The sequence below is a fragment of the Dreissena polymorpha genome, chromosome 1 (assembly GCF_020536995.1).
Source record: "Dreissena polymorpha isolate Duluth1 chromosome 1, UMN_Dpol_1.0, whole genome shotgun sequence".
NCBI classification, from domain to species: Eukaryota; Metazoa; Mollusca; class Bivalvia; order Myida; family Dreissenidae; genus Dreissena; species Dreissena polymorpha.
The window spans coordinates 175,714,036-175,736,291 of record NC_068355.1 but is presented as its reverse complement, the minus strand read 5'-3'; the positions used below and the strand labels follow the sequence as shown (position 1 = coordinate 175,736,291).

At 34.4% G+C, this 22,256-nt stretch overlaps 1 long non-coding RNA gene across 1 annotated transcript; it reads left to right on the top strand.

Annotated features, from left to right (window-relative positions):
* Positions 1-3,074: 3,074 nt before the first annotated feature.
* Positions 3,075-4,293, top strand: LOC127862624 (uncharacterized). Its single transcript, XR_008040707.1, has 3 exons — positions 3,075-3,216; positions 3,474-3,659; positions 3,953-4,293. It is a non-coding gene; the product is annotated as an uncharacterized LOC127862624 (long non-coding RNA).
* Positions 4,294-22,256: the final 17,963 nt, after the last annotated feature.

The window sequence follows — 22,256 nt, the reverse complement described above, 5'->3', positions numbered from 1 at the left end:
CAGCGTTACTCCTTTTCTTTCTGTCAGTGGCAGTACCGTTACTAATTTCACAAATCTTTATCTGGAGCTCTGTTATATTTTTTGGCATGTTGGCAAAGAAGTATGCAAAATATAAAAGCAATATGTAAAGGGACATAGAAAATATTTAAGCTCGTACGCAAACTTTTACATATATTTATCAATAATATGCATATTCTAAGTGGAAAAAGGGACATAATTCTTACAAAATGCTTGATATAATTGTCTGCTCTTGTTTATAGATTGGGGTCATGTTGGTAAAGAAGTATGCAAAATATAAAAGCAATATGTCAAGGGACATATAAAATATTTGAGCTGGTATGCACACTTAAACATAGATTTATCTATAATATGCATATTCTTAGTGCAAAAAGGGACATAATTCTTACAAAATGCTTGATACAGTTGTCTGCTCTTGTTTATATATTGGGGTCATGTTGGTCAAGAAGTATGCAATATATGAAAGCAATATGTCAAGGGACATAGAAAATATTTGAGGTGGTACGCAAACTTTAACAATCCAAAGCTCACGCTAACGCTGATACAGGGGTGAGTAGCTCCAATATATATATTTCATATATAATAGTCGAGCTAAAAATTGTTGCCACGGGAATTTTAGTATGCATTGGACAATTGGTAGTAGTATACTAATAATATATAATGTACATTACGTTCAACTATACACATGCACACTATTAATAAGAGGACTTTAGTGAAATTAACATTTCATGAAAGTAGGTTTTGTGTAGGCATAAGTTCGAATCCCACTAAAGGCATGTATGTAAAACAAAAAATAAAACATCTTTTTTAGATAAATACCTTTTTGAAAACAAAGAATATGCATTGTTATGGGGGAATTCTTTTCATATGCCCCTTTAAACATTTTGTATTTTCTGATACGATCATTCAATCAATTAACAAACTTTGATTGAAATAGGAGAGGTTTTATAATGGAGCCTTAAATCTTCTTGTACACACTGATGTCTGCCGATTCTTTTCAAACCTTTTGAATCTTTATATATTATCATAGAACAATAGAACATTTATAAAGATGTATTTGTCACTGCTTGAATTGTTTTCAACAGACAGGGTCAAAGATGCTAAAGATAAACCAGAGACCATTATGATAATAGACCAGTGTTGGTAACAAGTGCTTTTGTTATTTAATTATGGCTCTTTCATTCAGTCAGTTTAAAGAGATATGATCCATTGTTTAAATAATAAAATTATGCCTTGTCACTGAATGATCTCAGAGCCCAAATTACAGCAATCATGGCAGAGGTCCACTTGTTATTATGTTGTAAAAAATATCAATGCTCAATGGGAATTTTTTAAAGTTTAAACAATAGGCATTTTTTTAAAATAAAAAGATTTTGAGATATTCTTTATGAATGGTTAAGGCTGGATGGAGGACGTACTTTTAAAAATGTTTTTTCCAATACTTAAGCAGTGTCTTTTTCGATAAGAATCGGGTCCGGTATTTGGCCCCATTCCGAATGGAACAAGAGCTGTGTTTGTGAAACACCATGCCCCCTACTGCGGCTTAAAGCCGCATGGCAGCTATTTTAGAAAAAAATGACATCTAACCTTGAAGGTTGACCTTGACGTTCTCAAAATGTGCAGCTCTCCCTTGTCAAATAAAAACGCACTTTTTACCAAAACACACATTTAGCGCACTTAAAAGTGCGTTAATTGTGTGTTTTTTGTTAATATGTGCGTTTTCAGTGATCAAAAGTGCATTTAAGTGCGCTTTTTGTGCGTTTTTGCTTTTCAAGTGCGTTATTTTAGTGAAAAAGTGCGTTTTTTGTGTGTTTTCTTCATCTGTATGTGCGCTTTTGAGTGTAGATGTGAGCAAAATGTGTGTTTTTTATCTAAGAAGTGCGTCTTTTATTTAGGAAGTGCGTTTTTTGTGTGTTTTCTTCATCTGTAAGTGCGCTTTTGAGTGTAGATGTGAGCAAAATGTGTGTTTTTTATCTAAGAAGTGCGTCTTTTATTTAGGAAGTGCGTCTTTTATCTAAGAAGTGTGTTTTAAGGTTTACAGATGTGGGTTTTTTCTCACAAAAGTGCGTTTTTCTATTTTGATGTGCGTCTTTTTTAAGCATAAGTTAGTCTTTTATTTCATAAGTGCGTTTTTATCATATGATCTGTTTTAAAAGGATGTATCTAAAAAGACACATGTTTAACACACTTCTTAAAAAGTGCGTCTTTAACAACCGTTTAGCAAATGTTGTACAGAAATTGAACAAGAAACAAAATTGTTGCAGGCTCTAACAATTTATTTACATCAAATGATTAAACATAGACATATATCTCAGTAACCTGTAATAATATAAGGGGCAGTTTGAATAATTACTGGTTGTCCATATTAACCTGTTAAATGTTTACATACTTTATCATACAATTTCAATGCATACCCTATTGCTTACGTTTTAATCTCAAACATTTCTAAAAATTTCCACCTAAATCAGACTGTGTGTAACTAATTAAAAATATTGAAAGTGTCAAAAGTATTATGTGGGCTTGATAGTATCAATTATATTTCCTCAACATATATAAGTATTTGAACTTTCTTATACTGATATTAATACCCTAAAACAATTAATGTCTACCACATTGACCATAAACATACATTTTAAAAGGCAATTAAAATAATATTTATACTATTAATATTATTTGCTAAAACCATTCAGCATGTTATATTTAAATATTTACAATTAAATATAATGTGTTAAGGGTGCTGTGTATTATTCAATAAATATTTTGGTGTTGAAATGACTGCCTTATCAGTATTTCTCAAATTATGCAATTTTTGGCTTAGACACAGCATGGTATCAGATAAGAGAATAGCCAGTCCCTATCAGTCCTCCATCTAATCCTAACTAAGGTGTGTTGATATACTTTTGATTTGTTCAGGCACCATCTATTTGAGAACCACAGATAGGAAGTTATTTTTTGAAAACAAGCAGCATCAGCAACTGACTTTAAGCTAGAATTAAGACTAATTATTTTAGTGTAAAATGTCTTGAAATACTTTCAGCATGAAGAATTGTGTGATGAAAAAAATGTGTATTTACTACAATGTGTAAATCAACAATAAAGGAGATTAAAAGTGGGTGGTTAAAGACATATAAAGTGATATGGTCTAGTTCAACAACTGCCTGTATTTTTGGAATACTGAAGAACAGTCTGTTGTAACAGGTTCGTATTTTCAATTCTGCATCCCTTTTTTATTTAGTTTATTGAATTAATAATGATCATTATCATATTTATGTATTGTCACTGGGAAATATAAATGGATGAGTAAATGTAATGCAATTTTAAAGAAAAACAACACCATTTGAATTATTATGGCTGTATTTTATGGTTATTGTCATCTTAAAGTTATTTATACCTATTTTTGGTCATTAATGAACAGTTTTTTCCCCCATATTAAATGAGAACTTTTAAATTTATAGGTTAAACCCCATGGAAAGAATGTGCATCATCGCATCGCCTGCCAAAAAAAGGAGCAAAAAAGAGACTACCTGATGTATGGACTTGAATACCAGGTTTTACCCTGCACAAGCTGGCCGACATGAGGAGAACAGGAGTGGGAAAACCGCGCCCTCTCCTTGACCAAGAAAAGCTGGATTTGTTTAGAGGTAAAACTATACAGGGTACTGGTTATTGCATTTTAAAGGTGTCACACTTCCGACCAGTCCACACAGCAAAATGAGACCACGTATCTTGGTACATTTTCGAACAGTATTTTCTATCAAACGTATTTATTTATGAAAAGCGTTAAGTCACATGTGATCAGGGGATTAAAATTGCAAAATAAACAACCAAAAACAACAAGCAAACAAACTAGTTTTGATTTAAATTTAGAATTTTTATAGCAACAAGATTACCATAACAGCAATATTCAACACTTACATTATAAAATATCTTTCAGGACCTGATCAAATGAGATCATGCACGAGACGCATCGCGCAAAGGCCATGACAGTATAATTGTTGCAAAGAAGTTTGACCGGCTAGTGGCAGACTTGGAGAGAAAGATGAGAGCTGCACTCCGCTGCCTCAAAGAAATGCTGAAAGGCCTTGATTGATATGCATCTTTCTTATGTATATAGCTGTTCGTGTGTATATACTGTACATGTTATTATAGTATGCTATTATTTTTTGTTTATTTATAATCAAATTATGTTTATATTTATTTCATCAAATTGCCATTGATATTTAATTACTCATGTATGTTAAAAAATGTTGGTGTACATTAAAGTATAAAATTGAATTATCTTGTAATTATTAAAATACACAAATATATATGTTTATATAATTATTGGTTATTATTGCATATCTGAATTAAAAAAAACTTTTAACAGCATATAATTGAATCAACTGTTAAGGCAAAAGATGCACCTTTAACGCACATGTGTGCTTTTTGTGAGTGTGTTTTTTGCTGCCATTCATTTGCGTAAATTGTGCGTTTTGTGTGGGTTATAACCAGGGTTGGCACCAATCGACCGCCCCAGGTTTTAACTGGCGGTTTTTACCGGTTAAAACCGCCCCGGTCAATACTCCCGAAGTGATCATTACTGGTCAATACTGGTCGATTGAACTTTACCCCCAATTTTAATTTATATTCCATGCCTAATTAAACAATATTGATAATATAAATTAAACAGACATGTTGCCAATAATGTTTTAAGCTATTAATACCCACTATTTTATACCTGTTCATGCAATTTTTAGGCCAATCTCTCAAAATTTTGCAAATATGTAAAAGTTGGTCAATTTGATTTTTTCTGGTTGATTGAATTTTTTTCCAATTCTAATGAATTATGATGCTCATATAATTCTGTGCTTGATTCAACAAGAACCTGTCAATTACTGTGTATGAGTTGTTCCTCATACCCCACTGTCCCCACAGTCTTCTAACAGTCTTCTCACCTATACAGGTTGGGGCAGCCAAAACTGATAATAGGGCCTTAAATGGCACCTTTTTGACACAATCCTTACTTGTCATGTATTTTTGAATTGATTTCTTTAAATACTTTTTAAACAAAATAGTGTAAAAAACTTTAATTTTTATTGATATAAGAATAAAAAACATAATAAGAAATAATTATTAAAAGAAAAAAACAATTGAAAAGAAGAGTAGACCCACAATTGGAAATCATTATTTATTGGCAAAATCAAGAACTTTGATTGTTTATTCATTTGAATACCAATTGAACTTTTTAATATGAAAGGGAAAAAACACCTCTAAATACAGAAAGGAAAGAAGTTAGAAGTAACTATTAAATTAATAGCAAGTACAATGTAATCTTCTTGTGTGAGTGATATGAAATAGGGCAGATTTGCTTAATTGTCAATATCAGAGACATAACACTGCATGCATTTTATTACCAACTAAGAGGCTAGAATTATAACCCTAGAATACACAAGAGTTCTGTTTGTCCATCTGCTTATCATATAGATATATCAATAGTTAAGTGAAATGGTACCTACAATAGTAATAATACTTTAGTAACAGATGTGATACACTAAGATAAACAGCGTTTTTCCTCCTTCTTTATAAAGTACCGGTAAACGGCACTTTCCCAATTACGAAAAAAATACAAATTTCCCAATATCTGTCCTTAAATTTCCAATTAAAGGTAATAAAAAAAAAAAAAAAAAAATTTTTTTTAAGCAACATTTAGTTAGTTTCCCTTTGCAGCTCTATAGCTTGAACCTAGGTTTATATATAATATTGACAGCTTGAAAACACTTGGTTATCAATTTTAAAGTATTTGGGAGCAAAAAATCAAATACACCAATTTCCCAATTTGAGGTTTTCACGACTCGATTTTTCCCAATTTTGATGTTTTCACGACTCGATTTTTCCCAATTGGACCGGTACGGGTACTTTTCCCAATTGGACAAGGAAAATCGCTGATAAAGATATTGCCTTAGTCCTTATGTATTTGAGGCTGTTTCCATAAATAATAAAGAAGTAACTTTTTACAGCTTTAAAGATTTTTTTACAATAAATAACTCAGAAAAAAGTTTATCAATTACAGAATAATTATTGATTAAATATAAAATGGCTCCTTTGTAATGTTTAAATGCTACAATTTTCAATCGACCAGTATTGACCAGTAATGACCAGTATTGACCGGTTTTAACCGGGTATTGACCGCCGGCCCGGTCAATACTCAATTGACCGGTCAATATGCCAACCCTGGTTATAACTGCGCTTAAGGTGCGTTAAATGTGCGCTTTTTGTGAGTTAAATGTGCGCTTTTTTATTTAAAAAGCGCACATTTAACGCACATAAAAGCGCACATTTAACACACATGTGCGCTTTTATGTGGGTTATAACTGCGCTTTTCGTGAGTTAAATGTGCGCTTTTTAAATAAAAAAGTGCACATTTAACTCACAAAAAGCGCACATTTAACGCACTTAAAAGCGCACATTTTACACACATAAATGGCAGTCAAAAACGCACTTATAAAAAGCGCACGTTTAACGCACATTTAACGCACATAAAAACGCACTTTAACACACATGTGCGCTTTTATGTGGGTTATAACTGCGCTTTTTGTGAGTTAAATGTGCGCTTTTTAAATAAAAAAAGCGCACATTTAACTCACAAAAAGCACATGTTTAACGCACTTAAAAGCGCACATTTTACACACATAAATGGTAGTCAAAAACGCACTTATATAAAAAGCGCACGTTTAACGCACATTTAAAGCACATAAAAGCGTACATTGAACACACTTATAAAAAGCACACGTTTAACGCACATAAAGCGCACATTTATCCACAAAAAGCGCACATTTTCTTGTTTGTTTGTTTTTGTTAAAAACTCACTCGGTAAAAAAAAGCGCACAAAAAACGCAGTGCCAATACCGCCACGTTTAACGCACGCAAAACGTACGCAAAACGTACATTTCACACACTTTTTTGAGAAGGGAGCTATGAGATACACATGCATGCAAAATATCAAATTGCTATCTTCAATATTGCAAAAGTTATGACCAACCTTAAAGTTTTGGGACAGACACACACATACAATGACAGACAGACAGACCAAAAACAATATACCCCCAATCATTCATATAAAAAGTATATATTTTTCCCATAAAGGGGACCTACAAATTCACAAATGAAGGTTTCAAAAAAACATGTTTTTTTTTATTTCAACATCTTGCTCATCTCCCATCCAGCCATATAAGTCATAGGAACCTTAGTAAAATAATACTGAAAACACTTCTATTCCTAATTTGAAGCATTTTTTTTATTTCATAGCTAACAACAACACTTATTTCACAATTTAAGCATTAAAAAAGATATGTCAAGTTCAAACCAAGAAAGAACTTGACACAAATCAAAATTGATTTTGATTTTCGACCAAAAGCCACTAAACCATGTAACATACACCCCAGGGTTATGATTTATTGAAACATAAAAGATAGCCGCTAAACCATGTTAAATAAGCCCCAGGGTCATGATTTATTGAAATATGGTAGACACCCACTAAACCATGTTACTTAAGCACCAGGGTCATGATTTATTGAAACATAGTAGACAGCCACTAAACCATGTTACATACGCCCCAGGGTCATGATTTATTAAAACATAGTAGACAGCCACTAAACCATGTTACATAAGCCCTCAGGTTCAAGATTTATTTAAACATAGAAGACAACCTCTTAACCATCTTATATATACGCCCCAGGGTAATGATTTATTGATACATAGTAAACAGCCACTAAACTATGTTGCATAAGCCCCAGGATAATGATTTATTGAAACAATTATTAGTAGACAGCCACTAAACCATGTTACATGTACATGTACATACGCACTATGGTCATGCTTTATTGATACATAGTAGACAGCCGCTAAACAATGTTACATAAGACCCAATCAAAATTTATTGAAACATAATTAATAGACAGCCACTAAACCATGTTACATAAGCCCTGGGGTCATGATTTATTGAAACATAGTAAACAGCCGCTAAACAATGCTACAAAACATAATATGTGTGGTTCCAGAGATGTACGTTTTGCTAAACACATCTATCATAATCATTATGTTACTGAAATAACAGAACATGGGGCATGACTGTTGTAATTTTTAACATACCTGACAATAAAAATCAAACATGAAAAACTTCATACACCCAAGAACAATTAATGAATGTTATATGTTGTAAGGTGTAGGAGAACTTCTCAGCACAAATTAGAGTCTACAGACAGATGGAAAGAGGTCAATTGTGATTTAATGTACCCAGTCAACTTTTTACTGGGGTGGAATGTATAACATAAATTACTATGGGGGGTATTCAGCAATCAGAAAAACTATTATAATATTATAATTACACAAATCTAAGTACAATGCATTTAAACCAAGTACAAAGTCAATATTCTAACTGCATAAATAGTTTTGGAATACCAACATAATTAAAGGCACCTCTCACAATGCAATAGTTTCCAGTGAAATAAACAAAATTGTTTTGCATAACAACTTTCATTTAGCATTGAATTATATTTGGTGAACTGATGCTTTAAAAATCTACTCAATTAAATCATTTAAATTAGTAATATGTACATAAGTAATAATGTTACTTTAAATGCACCGCTCCACGGATTGGCAAAAAGACATTTTTATTTTCATTAGATCACAAAAAGAACAAGAGCACCGCATAATGGGTGCAAACGCTCAGCTGCAGGGCAGTTTTGAATAAATGAAAGCTTGCCAGATTTTTTTTTTTTAGAGGTCACAGTGACCTTGACCTTTGACCTAGTAACCCCAAAATGGGTGTGGTATGTAGAACTCATCAAGGTGCATCTACATATGAAGTTTCAAAGTTGTAGGTGGAAGCACTTTGATTTTAGAGCCAATGTTCAAAAGGTTAACAAAATGTAAAGGTTTTAGCACAACACCGGAAGACGAGCTGGCAATGACAATAACTCGGGTTTTCTCCGATAACAGCCGAGCTAAAAAGTACATTAAAATTGAAATGGATTAAACACGTCTGCATAAAGCTCTAGTAACATTTTTCGATGCTTGTTTGGAAATGACATATATCACATACTTAATATAAAACTACTCAGCAAATGTATATGTGAGCAGTAGAGCTGTGCATGAGCACATTAAGCAATTATGAAATTTATATTGCGGACTTTAAATCTAAGACAAAATCTGGAATACAAAAGGTACAGGGTGTTCCCCTAAAGGAATAAGGCTTTAAAGCACACACTACTTATTAGCCATCGTACATTTGCAAAATTGTATTAAATTTCCACACCAATGTTCACATTTTTATACGTAATAACATGATCTTAAACTCATTAAGTTATTAGCCACATCATTCTTTTTAGTCATAGTCTACAGGACCACATGTTTATACACTGTTACAATATAACGCGGATGACAGCGTCCAAGTCAAAGCCAGAGTTATAAACATATTCTCATTATATGTTCTGAGCATTCATACATTATGTAAAGGTTGTGTGTAGTCCATATAAACGGACTCCCAGAGCCTTTGATAATTTTTGCTGTGACAGCTAAGCAACCCTTTAGGTTATACAGCTGAGAGTTGAATTATTGCAACCAGGTTGTGTTGTCATGGCCAATACATGCAAAATATAAACCCTACCGTAACGATAACTGTATACACTGTACATACCGCTTTTCTAATGTGCATATACCGGTATATTACAAAAATGCAGTTAGCCTTACATTTTGTAAAATTTAAATAAATTACAAGGGAGGCAAATGCTGTAACAAAAAGAACATGCATAAAAGGTAGTTGTTTTCCTTGTTTGAACCATGCTAAATCTTTAAGATACCTATTTCCATTAACTGTGACCTTCACCTGTGACCTTGACCTTTGACCAAGTGACCTGAAAATCAATAGGGGTCAGCTGCGAGTCATGATCAATGTTCCTATGAAGTTTCATGATCCTAGGCCTAAACCTTGAGTTATCATCCGGAAACCATCTGGTGGACGGACCGACAGACAGACCGACCGACATGAGCAAAGCAATATAACACCTCTTCTTCGAAGGGGGGCATAACAATGAAGTGAAACATGTATCGTAAAACTTTTTAAAAAAGCTGTCAATGATTCAAAAGATCGATAGCACATAAATGAAACATATGCTATTTTCACACCTGTATTGCACCAAACATATAATTATAGATATTCACCCTGTCATATTCCCCAGTAATGGTTAGTCTCTAATCAATTAAAATTGAGCAATTATAATTAATACAATCAGCACATAGGCCGCCGCCATAATTAAATGTCATGAAAACACTATAGACCAAAATGTTTGAGAAAATACGGGAGCCAACCCCCAGCCTCGTTATACATGTATTGGATTCAGCATTTTAACGGTCGAGCCTGTTATATTAGATTTACAGTGTAGTCTGACAATGTTATGGCCAGACAGTTGTGTTGAATTTGTACAAATTATTCGTGAAACCAGAACTGCAGTGTGTGCAGTGATATAATTATATTGTTTGTTTCTTCAAAAACTTGACAAAGTCTGTACTACAATCCCTTTAAATGTATGCACTGTACATGATTTATTGCTTATTACTTCTGTACATGTCATGTCTGGAGATTACATGTAAATATTAGCTGCGCATTTCCTTTAATTATTATAATATTTTCTATAAAAACACACCAGCAGAGTATGAAAAAAACTCATTTACCTCGTATCCCCTTTTTATATGTTTTCACATCAAGATACTAATCTCACAAACATGACTGATAATGGAAACCATTTTCTCTGACATTTCCAAGAGTGAATAATTCAGAACTGTATAAATCACTTGGGCAGAACAAGGTTTCTTGCACATCTTCACTTCATGGTCATGAAATATTTCATTTTAAAAATGTAATTGCTTGGGGATGTGAACGACGTTTGTAACATCAACAACTGAAAATGGACAGAATGACACTAAATCTACCCATTTCTGTTGGGGATAAAAAAAATAGATTTACATTTATGAAGATAAAACCGCGTTAGGAAAATATAATAACAATGTTTTTTTGTATATTTTACTGTACACATGCCAAGTTACTGTGTATAATATTAATAAGAGAAAATCATATGTGAACAACATCAAATTTCTCAAAGATCATAATTAAGTAAACAAAAAATTTGTTGACAGTTTTTCTTCAATTACTTTTTTATTTCTACCTTTTTGATCTTGAAACAAAAACAGTAGGGCAGCAAAAACACTGTATATCAGAAAGGTCAAAGGGAGTATTCATTTAAAAGAAATATAAATACAAAGCGCGGCTTAACAGGTGAAAGAATGCCCGACATTTTTAGGAAAAATATGAAAACAATGTCATGTTTTCAATAAGTTCCAATTTACCACTGTTATATAAACTGCAGCTCCTGTTTGCACATGCCCTCTTCTCATTTAGATATTTTATAAAATATCACTGTAGTTTCTTTACAAATAGATTTCAGTGGCGCTGTTTTTGCAGCTTATAAGCAAATTGAGATTGGTGGCCAGCATGGGAACAAGTGAAATATTTTGTTTCAATTTATCTGACCAATCAGAGCACACTAAGAACACTCAAGAACATTTCAATTTATCTGACCAATCAGAGCACAGCTTTTATATGACACTAAGGACACTCAATAGACAGGAACATTTCAATTTATCTGACCAATCAGAGCACAGCTTTTATATGACATTAAGAACACTCAATAGACAGGAACATTTCAATTTATCTGACCAATCAGAGCACAGCTTTTATATGACACAAAGAACACTCAATAGACAGGAACATTTCAATTTTAAAAGAATCATTTATTCTGTGTTTCCACTTTGACACGTTATGTTGTTTTTTTGTACCATTTTGCGTTATAATACTGTCACAATTGTCTATTGCCTGTAATGGTAGCGCTTTAAATTGTAAACAGCAATTTCTAGCAGAAAAATTAACTAATAAGAAATACAGGAAACTGTTTTACGCTTATTAACTTTTGATACATGACCGGTCCTAAATCTTATTGCACCAGGCTCATGGGCAAACACTAATTTCCAGTGATTTGTTACGGTCTTATTTATTGCAAAATTCAGCCTGTCCCCTGCTCCAAAGGCATTACAACATTATCCTGATATGACTTATTATTCCCCTCTAAATATGAGCTTTATTTGAACAGAAATTGAACAAGTAAGAGGCATTTGTGGCTATTTTCCTAGCTATCTTTCCAATTCAAGTTTGATGATATTGAATTATGGTTGCATGTGCTAACTTCTTCAACGCTCTAAGAACATGTATGGATAAGAATTCATATAAGTTTTTAGTAACTGGTTTTCTTATCCATTATTGCATGAATGTAATTCACATGTCATGCTTAAATGTTCATTATAATAAATACTGTTTAAACCAAGATAATGTAATAAATCATTATTAGAAAACCATTCAATTAAATGATTTATATCAAATAAAATTTGAACATGAACCTGTAACTTACTCAGCATTACTCAGTTGAGCTAGCTCTTTAGCGATGCCTAGTTATCACTTATTATTATGCTTAACTTCAAAAATATCATCTCTTTTTGTAATTAAAATTTAAGGGCCTTGCCACCTTTCCCCTAAAGGTAAAATAACACTGATTTCTTTCCCTGAGGAGTTTTCCGCAAACAGGTTTGGTCAGTTTTATAAGATCCAAAGTTTCTTGTAAGACCAGAGTAAACTAGAAATGGCGCGGCAGAGGCCGACGCGTATCCCCACGCCGCATGTCTGAACCAGGGGCACCCCAGGGTTGGTAATGGGGCTATGCATAGTTGAGATTGACCGTATTGTCATAAGAGAAGTTTAGTATCAATTAGAAGTGAATCGGTGTAGAAATGAAGAAATTATAGTAAAAGGCAATTTTGGGTGGGCTTGGCCTATGTGGGCGGGGCGCCCCAGGGTTGGTAATGGGGCCATGCATAGCTGAGATTGACTGTATTGTCATAAGAGAGGTTCAGTATCAATTTGAAGTGAATCGGTGTAGAAATGAGGAAATTATAGTAAAATAAATTTTCGGTGGGCGTGGCCTATGTAGGCGGGGCGCCCCAGGGTTGGTAATGGTGCCGTGCATAGTTGAGATTGACCGTATTGTCATAATAGAGGTTCAGTATCAATTTGAAGACAATCGGTGTAGAAATGAAGAAATTATAGTAAAATAACCTAAAAAAATGAGTAAAAATCTCTGACTCAACCCTACCCCAACCCCCATAACTTTTTACCCAGGGGTCAGATCAAAATTCCAAATAGTTCACCGTCGCACATATGCTCATAGCTACCATGTGTGTAAGTTTCAAGGTTCTAGTGCTAAAAGTGTAGGAGGAGCAAGTGGTCAGGACGGACGGACAGTCGGACATAACCACAATATCCCCACTTTTTCTCCCAAAAGCGTGGGGATGATTAGCTGTTGAAGCTTACATGAGTTGTCATAAATGCCAAGCAAAATACAAATTATTGAAATAGAACCATTTCGGTTTTAATACAATGCTTAGTTTTATGCTTTGAAGGATGCTAGAAAATTCAAAAAGATATGGTTACAACATAATTATATGGACCCTTTCTTTAGACTTGCAAGGTTAAAATCCACTCACATCAGTCGAGTTTTACAAGTCTACAAGCTTGGACATAAAACAAACTAGAAATGGCGCGGCAGAGGCCGACGCGTATCCCCACGCCGAATGTTTGACCTAGGTGTGCCCCAGGGTTGGTAATGGGGCCATGCATAGCTGAGATTGACCGTATTGTCATAAGAGAAGTTCATCATCAATTAGAAGTGAATTGGTGTAGAAATGAAGAAGTTATAGTAAAAGGCAATTTTGGGTGGGTGTGACATATGTGGGCAGGGCGCCCCAGGGTTGGTAATTGTGCCATGCATAGTTGAGATTGACCGTATTGTCATAAGAGAGGTTCAGTATCAATTTGAAGTGAATCGGTGTAGAAATGAAGAAATTATAGTAAAAGGCAATTTTGGGTGGGTGTGGTCTATGTGGGCGGGGCGCCCCAGGGTTGGTAATGGGGCCATGCATAGTTGAGATTGACTGTATTGTCATAAGAGAAGTTCAATATCAATTTGAAGTGAATCGGTGTAGAAATGAAGAAATTATAGTAAAGGCAATTTTGGGTGGGTGTGGTCTATGTGGGCGGGGCCCCAGGGTTGGTTATGGGGCCATGCATAGTTGAGATTGACCCTAATGTCATAAGAGAAGTTCAGTATCAATTTGAAGTGAATCCGTGTAGAAATGAAAAAATTATAGTAAATGGAATTTTTTGGTGGGTGTGGCCTATGTGGGCGGGGCGCCCCAGGGTTGGGATTGGGGCCATGCATAGTTGAGATTGACCCTAATGTCATAACAAAAGTTCAGTATCAATTTGAAGTGAATCCGTGTAGAAATGAAAAAATTATAGTAAATGGAAATTTTTGGTGGGTGTGGCCTATGTGGGCGGGGCGCCCCAGGGTTGGGAATGGGGCCATGCATGGTTGAGATTGACCGTATTGTCATAGGTGAGGTCCAGTATCAATTTGAAGTGAATCGGTGTAGAAATAAAGAAGTAAATGTAAAATAACCTAAAAAAATGAGTGATAATTTCTGACGCGGCCCCACCCCAACCCCTATAACTTTTGACCCAGGGGTCAGATCAAAATTCCAAATAGTGCAGGGTCGCACATATGCTCATAGCTACCATGTGTGTAAATTTCAAGGTTCTAGTGCTTTTAGTGTAGGAGGAGATAGTGGCCAGGACGGACGGACAGACGGACGGACGGCGGAGATCACCACAATATCCCCACCTTTTTTTCAAAAAGCGTGGGGATAAAAAACTGCAGATTTTTTGTGTCTGTACATATTCTGACTGTTTCCTTACAGAAACCATCAACCACATTGACAATGCTAAGCACAATACATGTATCAATATACTTTAAAAGCAATGAAAATAAATAGAACTTTGGTTTATGGACCTGTCACACCACTACCGGTGCATGGCTGATGCCACTGATATTTGTTTTGAAAAGGGGTAGACGTTTTGCCCCACTTACATGTATACTATATTGCTAATTAATTGTTTGCGAGTCGCAACTAAAGCATATAAAGCTTTCTAAAAGTAAATTACCAACTTCATTGTATTCTTTCTTTCTAATTATAATTATTAACACTGTTGTAATTTACTACATAAATAGTGTTGCGCCGGTGCCTGGCCTACCAAACGCGCACATACATCATGATTGGGAACCAGCGACAAATCCGTATAGTGCATGCTGGGCAGCACGAGGTAGTACGGTCTCTTGTGCACCACGGGATGTTGAGGTGAGTAGATGTGTTTCGCTATGCGAGTATTTTGTCAGGAAAAATTGTGAGCCTGTATATGTTATATTGTATTGTATTGTATATGTGACTGTCAGTGTGCTGAAATATGTGTTTCATTGGAGGGGTTTTCCTTTGACTGTGTTCCCAGAAGGTAGAATATCCAATCCGTGATGTGTACCTGAAAAGCTGACGAGTGGAGCCGAGAACGACGAAGAAGATTGGTGAAGATTTAATACCAACTCGCAAAATCAAAAACAGTCTCGCAAATTTTGCAGGAAACATAAAAAAGTTCGGACATTAATTTAGTACTATTAAAACAAAATCAAAAGTTCTTAACATGCACATTTTATTTCTGCAATCATACAAATATATCAGTTCCTTGGACCATAAGGGCATTGTTTTCGAATATAAGTGTGTCGTGTTCACTCAGAAAACAAAGTTTAAGTGTCAGTTTGGGATATTTTTAATGGGTTTAAAACTTTTCAAATATTGAAAAAAATCAGCTATGATATCGTGTGTTGAGTGCGACGTCACCAAAATACAAATCAACGGTTAACTTTACTTCATCTTTCGTATTTTTTTTCCGTCTGTAGGCAAAAAGAAACTAATTATGTTTGGCTTCGACGCCATGTCTGTTCAAGTTCAATGAACAAATGTGAATAGTCAACTGTTTCACGTTCTTTGTTCCAATACTATCCTCGTATCTGTACTATAAGTATACCAGTCTACATACAAGGTGTGCGCTTCCGCATACAGGTATTCAGACGTTCTATAAATTGACCTACGCAGGGCTCGAATTTAACTTTTTTTTCTACTTGCAAAAAATTGCGAGCAGCTTTAATACCAACTCGCAAAATCAAAAACATTATCGCAAATTTTGATGGAAACATAAAAAACCCTTGGTTTTTAGTTTAGTTCTATTTAAACAAAATAAAAGTACTTAACATGTATACACATTTTATTTCTGCAACCATACAAAGATATCAGTTCCTTGTACCACAAGGGCCCACATTAGGTTGATTGACCATCTTCATCTATAACAAGTTTTAGTCTTATTTTAAGTTATTTTTTCCACTAATTCACTGTTTTCATAGAAGGATTTAAAATCTGTTTTTTCTAACTAAACGGTTAACTTTGCTTTATCTTTTGTATTATGTATATTTTGTGTTATTTCCGTCTGTGGGAATAAAGTGACAAGTTATTTTTCGCTTCAATGAACATGTGTGAATAGTCGACTGTTTCACTTCCTTTGTACCAATACCATCCGCGTGTCTGTATATACCAGTCTACATACAAGGTGTGCGCATACGCATAAGGGTTCTTGGGCGTTCTATAAATTGACCTAAGATTTAGTGATCATGTGTCGAGCAGCATTATACCTACTCATTTCTTTTCACTATTTACTTGCAAAAAAATACTAGTGGCTTAAAACTTGACTCGCATTCGGTATTTTTTACTCGCATTTTGCGAGTGTGCGAGTGTTAATTTCGAGCCCTGAAATGAGCTTTCTTTGATTTATAGCGTGACATAAATATGTTACGACTCTGGTTGACTTTCGATACGGGGTTAGCTTCAGCGTACAGGTCTGTCAATACTATATAAACTGTACGCTGAAGTTTCTTTAGCTACAGCCGAACCAATCATTGGACGAATTATCACATTGTCGTGCTGTGGTAATTTTTACGTAATGGCTTATAATGGAATATATCGTAAACAAACTATAGAATTAATTATGAAAAGGGCTTACCGAACATTCCATCGTATTTTTTGCAGAATGGAGATTTGTGTTCGTTTCTCGGAAATTAACAACCAACCAAATATTCCCGCGATGTCAATGTTTTATGTAGTCGTGAAAATAGCGTTTTTTTTTATAATTCGTTACTCCGCATTTCGTACCAAAAATAGGAAAACAAAAAAATGTAAACAAATTCCTTTTTCCAAATCAGTAACAGCTTCATTGCTATGCGTAGTTGTGATGAGGCAAAAATAATCATTGAAAATAATCGTGACTTATAATATCAGTTGCCACATAATCACATAATTGTACAACATTAGGAGCCCTTTTGTTCCCTTCGTTAGGGATATGACCGAAGAACGTAAAGGACTCAAATCTTTGAAAGAGCAATAATTTAACGTATGAGTTTGATCCTAAACCATTCCAAAAATGTAACAAATATTTAATTGTCAAAATATCATATTCAGTTATGCGCGTTGTGACTGGTATAGAAGTGGTAGCATAATTTGCTCCGTGTCCTTTCTGCACTAGAACATCGCGTATAAATTATCATCCGCAGGCGTGATCCGTGATCATTCCATTTAAAACCATAACGATTACAAATAATTCATGTATTCATTATAATTAAAAGCGCTTATATATCACCCATTTATACAAATTTTCTATTCGACCGATTTTAATGCTTTTTTTGCTTTATGCTCTCTAATAACAGTAACACGGGTTATTATAAAAATACAAAACATGGTATTCATAATTTTATTTTATTAACACACAGCCTTGTTTTGCAAAATTGTTGCGTTTAAATTAGTTATTTGTATAAGCATGACCGCGCCGGTATTGCAAACACATATGCAACAGTCCATTATTTGGTTACCAGACAACTCGCCCCAAAGCCAACTCGCCCCAGGACAAGTCGCCCCGAAAATCTGGACAAGTCGCCCCAAATATATTGGACAACTCGCCCCAATCGAAAGACAACTCGCCCCAATCGAAAGACAACTCGCCCCAAATAAAAGACAACTCGCCCCAAATTAAATGACAGCGTGCAACGAAATATTTTGTCATATATATAATACTCTTTTCGGAAAAAAATGTATTAAATAACATTTTTGACTTTAAAAGGAATGCTGAATACATAAAACGAATAATACATGGGGAAAAAAATAAAATTGAAATGTGTTATATTCATAATTTTATTCATAATTTATAACAATTACAGACTCACGATACTTACATTTGTTTTTATTGAAAACATACAAAGCATCAATTTTAGCATATTAAATGAAATAAATAACACAGATTTATGAATGAAAAGACAATTCAAAATATTATCAAACATTTCCATTTATTAACTCATTTTAAAAATAATTTTAAAACACAGTTTGTAATGAGCTTTGATGAATAATATCAAACATTTCAAACATCCGTAATAATTAACACAAACTTTCACAAAATATTATCAAACATTTCCAACATCTTTAATACTTTTAAAACATTACAAACACAGGTTGTAATGAGCCATGATGAATATTATCAAACATTTCAAACATCCGTAATAATTAAACACAAATTTTCACACAGAAACAAGCTTTTAAACACAATGGTTGAAACATTTCTAACAATCAGAAGAAGAAAAAAACAACAAATGAGCAATAATTTATTTCAATTCAATCTAGCAACTTTCAGGCAGGCATTTGGTCCGTAAATATTGAATATTATCAAACATTTAAAAAATATAATAATGGTCAAACATTACAAACACACAGTAACTTTCACACACAAACAAGCTTTTCAAAAACAAGGGTTGAAACATTTCCAACAATCAGAAAGACATCAAATGAGCAACGTTCATGCATTTGGTCCATAAATGCCACTGCATTTCCTCAGTAGGCCGTTGACTGACAATTCTCCGCTCTCGTACGCTTCCCACAGCTTGAAGATTTTTCCCTGGAGAGACTTGTTCTTCCTTCGTTGTCGCCTGGATAGCTTTCCTTCTGATACCATCTTCACCTGTGTTGGGAGAAGGGAAGCCTCTTCACAAAGAAGGGTCAGTAGTAGGTGGAAAGGCAAATTGGCTTTCTTGGCGTGCTGATTTAGTTTCAAGTGCCACCCTTCACAGTCATTATTTGTTCGGACACTCCGACCAAACACGCTCCAATTTTCAGGTCCCCACACCGAAGATTTAAGCCATGTCCTGTCCACATGGCTCTAGCAGGTCGGCCAGGCGTTCGTCTGTTGTTTTTTTCTTTCAGTCTGAAACAAATAAAAATGAATCAGTACTATTACAAGAGACCAGTAATTTGTAAAGTAATAGTCTGAACGGTTTTTCGAATTATTTCTAAATAAGTGAAACGTGGCCATCCAGTTATTTTTTGTATTTCTTTGTGTATTTGTCAAATATATAATCTACCTCATAATCGCTGGTTCCACATGTTCCGCTGGCAGGAACGGTATAGACATGACCTTGCGGACAAAGGTGAATACAGTGTTGCGTTGACTGTAGGCGCTCTGTAAAATCAATGAAATACTATATAAGTGATATGAAACATCGACATTTGTATGTGTTATTTTTTTCCTAGATTTATATAACGGCGAAAATTTAAATTTTCGTAAGTACAATCATAAAATTATTCATACAAATTCATAGTATGAACATTCAACGACAATATGGGATGAATATTTTATAACAATTATACACATGTGTAAACGTATCTTTAAATGACACATTTTTATTTATATGTTATACATGTTATTAGAGTTAAGCAGTCAAAAGTATAATTTAAAATGCCAATATGGGTGTAAGACTCGCGTTTCTGACTTGTATGTTTACATCTCGGGTACACCATATGTATGACACCTACCGTTTGATGTTATCTATTACAGTAATTGATAGAAAACACTTATAGATTAACACGTCTGTAATTCTCAATTAAAGGTAAAGTGTGGCAATCGTTATTGTTGTAGACAACATCGGCTCATGTTTGTATCTCGGGTACGCCCTATTTATGACACATATTGATTGATGTTATAATTTACACTAATTGACAATAATTGGTAATAAAAACTACCGGGATTAATAGAAGATCTATCAATATACAAAGATTCGTGCCAAATCTGAAATTTATACTTTATTAGAACATTTTAATACAGAAAAAGATTTAATTCAAGCACGTACACAGTATCTTTAAATAAGAATCCTTAAATGTTAAATGTTCTTTTTATAGGAAAGCTTAAATGTTATTTATCAGTAGTAATAATAATTAACTTAATATATAATTGTTTATTAAAAGTTAGATCTCATATATTAAACTCGCATCGAATATGTTAAGAACATTCTCCGTAAGTAAACTAAATTCTATGAATCACATTTCCTTGACATGCTTTTTAATTGAAATATGTATAATGTTTATATGGCTATGTACTGATTGTATTCGACAATCAAATTGTGTGTCTGTCTGTCTTAACGATTTTTTTTTATTATTCCGTTATCAGTTTAAAAATGATGGTATTAAGATGTTACTAAACAGTAAATACCCAACGCGCGGTCCAGTGCAGATTAATGCATCTGTCCGCTCAATAAATAATGTTATACACTAGGTATTCTGTGCATTTATAAACGCGTAAAATTCCTATCAATACAGGTAAAGTCATTATTTTATGTGGATATCACAGTACAGTTAATAAATTTCTAATCACAGCATACGAAATTTTAGGCTCTAGGAGAAGTGCCCCCCCCCCCCGGAGAACTGCCCCCCCCCAAAGATTTTTCACTGGGCGGAGAACTGCCCCCTCACTGTTTTTGTATAGGGCGGAGAACTGCCCCCCTGCTGATTAATAAGGGGCGGAGAACTGCCCCCCTGTCAGAATTGATGACCCGGAGAAGTGCCCCCTAATTAAAGAAATAGCGGTGATATATAAAGCGAGTATTATAATGACAATAACGCCAGTAACTTTCTTGCTATTATGTATGGAAATTGAGTGAAATTTCAAAAGTAATATAAAGTTGTACAAGTAATGAAAGTTTTAAAACGGCATAAAATACCTACCTCGGCATGGACGTCGTCACGTCGCCAACTTTATAATCACGTGATTTTCGTCAATGTGAACAAAGAAAAACAAATAACTTTTTGCTAATAAAAAGTTTTCGCGGCTGAATTATTTGATATTTTCCCCGTAATAAAAACAAACAATTAGCATGCAATTTAATCCATCCTTATGCCAGCTGAAAACAATAATTTATTTGTTTGTTTTCGCCAATTACGGATTTGGACGGTTCAATATAATAAACCCGTATGCGGCTTTATTCAAAGCTAACAAGTTCTTAACAATTAAGGTCGGTCCGGTCTACCAATTAAAAGATTAAAAGATCGCGGTACTTATCGTTAACGGTAACAAGTTCTCTGCCTGCCTTATTAGCTGCTAATTAAAGCAACTGTTACCGATTTTGTTTGTTTGGCATGTCGACATGATCTGCTCAAAATGCAAACTGCGGACGACTCGACAGTCTGGCGATGCTACCGACGGATAAGGTGCTAGAAGACATGAATTAACTAAACAACATAAATAAATTGCTTATAAATTCAACTTCACTTCATTTTTTTCTTCAAGTCAGCTAAATTATTGCCTTTGCCTTGCCTATTAATTTACTTTTTTATATGTCAATTAACTTTTTTTCCATGGGTCAATACTACTTTATAATGTAAATTAATTCCGATGTAACTTTTCCTCCATAAGTACCGAGTTGCACGTCTATATTTAGTTGCAACACATTGCCAGTATTAACACGCACGCGTTTCCTGTGTGGATCTCGACTATGTTTCGCGCTCTTATTAAAACACGACTTTTACAAGGCATTCATGTATAGTGAGTGGTGCAGATGCGTACCAAGGGCCTTAAACAGTATTATCACATACCTCTAGACAATTTGTGTTATTCAGTTCGATAAATGGTAATATACTTGTACTGAAATTAAATTGTTACCGGATAAAATGTGTACGGCGATAACGTAAAATTACCCGTAAGTATTGTTTTTACTACGTAACTAATAACTAATATGACACCGGGGGGCAGTTCTCCGCCCCTACAGATTTGATGGGGGGGCAGATATCCGCCTACTAAATTCTGACAGGGGGGCAGTTCTCCGCCTCTACCGATTTGATGGGGGGGCACC